Genomic DNA, 2,514 nt, shown 5'->3' on the forward strand with positions numbered 1-2,514 from the left:
ACATTACTTCCCTTGATTTAAAATCAACACACCTCACAATATATCCGAGCATCTTGTTGGCCTTTTTTATTGCTTCCTCACATTGTCTCGATGAAGACATTTCTGAGTCAACATAAACTCCTAGGTCTTTTTCATAGATCCCTTCTTCAATTTCAGTATCTCCCATATGATATTTATAATGCCCATTTGTATTGCCTGTGTGCAATACGTTACACTTCTCTCTATTAAAATGTAATTTGCCACGTGTCTGCCAAGTTCTGAATGCTGTCTAGATCATTTTGAATGACCTTTGCTGCTACAACAGTGTTTGCCGCCACTCCTATTTTTGTGTCGTCTGCAAATTTAACAAGCTTGCTTACTATACCAGAATCTAAATCATGAATGTAGATTAGGAATAGCAGAGGACCTAATAGTGATCCCTGAGGTACACCCCTGGCTACCTCACTACATTTTGAGGTTTCTCCTCTATTTAGTACTTTCTGTTTTCTACATGTTAACCACTCCCTAATCCATGTGCATGCATTTCCTTGAATCCCTACTGCATTCAGTTTGAGAATTAATGTTGAAAGGGAGGGAAGATCTTCTCCACATTCTTTTGAATGACAAATGTTCGTTTTGAAAAGTAAATGTTGAAAGGCCGGGAAGATCTTCTCCACAGAAGATCCTCCCAGCCTTTCAACTTTTTTTCAGAAAAAATACAATTAAAAAAGGCATCAGTGTTTAATTTCCAGATGATTTTAAACTTGCAGCACATTTCAAACGACTATCGGAACATTATTTCTTTAAAACAAATGTGGATATTATTTATTTTTCAATAAAGGATTTTAAGATTTTTTTCTCAAAGAGTTTCCCAGTTTTCAATCATTTGAAACATGTACTGTCTTCCAAATGCCTGTTCCTAACGAATTGGCTATTCTCCTTGCTTGACACATTCCTATTTTTATGAAATGTAGCAGTTGCATGAGAGGCAGAGCTGCAGCATCTGCCCAGCTAGGAGCTGCCTTGCTGTGCCAAGTTATGCGCTCCATACCCTTGCTGTGCGGATCTTTGTTGTATTTAAAATGACATTTTTACGCAGAGGAGCAGGGTACAGACAAAGGGAGCAGGGGACAGTTCAAAGGGAGCAGAGGGCAGGGTAGATTAAACAGCTTTGTATGTAGATTAAACATATTTATACTGGGGCAGTACACAATAGCCGGGATCCCTGAACTAGCCAATGTTGGAACTTAGTGTGACAATACTGGAATATGACCAGAGTCAGAATAGTGCTACATGACCATAGTCAGAATTGAGTTACATGACAAGAGTCAGAATACTGCTACATGAACAGAGTCAGAATTGAGTTATATGACCACAGCCAGAATCGAAGTAAATGACCAGAGCTACAAAAAAAGCTTTACCTTCTTCTAAGGTATAAAGTCGGTCTCTGTCAACAAGTACAGGTGTTTATACACTGACACAGCCCCTGTGTAAATGAGATCAGGCCTTTATACACTGACACAGCATCTCTGTCAACAAATACAGGTGTTTATACACTGACACAGCATCTCTGTCAACAAATACAGGTGTTTATACACTGACACAGCATCTCTGTCAACAAATACAGGTGTTTATACACTGACACAGCATCTCTGTCAACAAATACAGGTGTTTATACACTGACACAGCATCTCTGTCAACAAATACAGGTGTTTATTTGTACGCCTTTGAACAAATGACAAACAGTATTGCACAGAAACGTCTGGGGTGGTTTAAAATTGACACAAAGCTGCATTTTATCACCAAATGGTCTCAAATTGTAGGTCTGATCACTGTGGACTAGAGCATTTTTGCAATATGTGTGGAACTTTCCTATTTATGGAGGTATGCAGCCTCAAAGCTAGCTGGTTTTTGCTGTGCAGTCAAATCAACTGTATTGAACAGAATGGTATATAACTGCCAGTTTACTAATAATGAAAGAAATCCCCCAAACAGGCAAAAGTGGGTTTAAATTGAAGATCACAACTTCTAGTTTACATTAAACCTGACTATGTGGCTAAGAAATGTGGAGATATTGAGAAACTGGGAGGAAACCATTGACATATTCAGCTATTTTTCTATAACTGCCAGTTTACTACTAATGAATGAAAAATACAAAAAATCACCAAAACAGCCAAAACTGGGCTCAAATTGAACATCTCATCCTCTAGACAGCTTTATTTCTGCAGCGGCAGAAATAAAGCTATCAAAGGTGACGATGCAGGTATGTACCCTATGTGTACTGACACACAGGAGAGCATAGGGGCCTCAGAAGAGCAGGCAATTAATATCGGCGGCTGTGTAGGGCAGGCTCGCTTCAAAAAATGGAAGGCTAATCGCGCTTGGCTAAAGGCTAATCCCAGCGGTTCAGTCATTTGCTCGGTTTGTTCAGCAATTCGTGATCTGGGAACCCATATAAAAGAACGACCTGGAATTGACCAGGCCTTTATGAATGGCACAACTGCAACATCAGCCAAAAAACTAAATGACAAAATA

Source organism: Acipenser ruthenus, unplaced genomic scaffold (assembly GCF_902713425.1).
Source record: "Acipenser ruthenus unplaced genomic scaffold, fAciRut3.2 maternal haplotype, whole genome shotgun sequence".
NCBI classification, from domain to species: Eukaryota; Metazoa; Chordata; class Actinopteri; order Acipenseriformes; family Acipenseridae; genus Acipenser; species Acipenser ruthenus.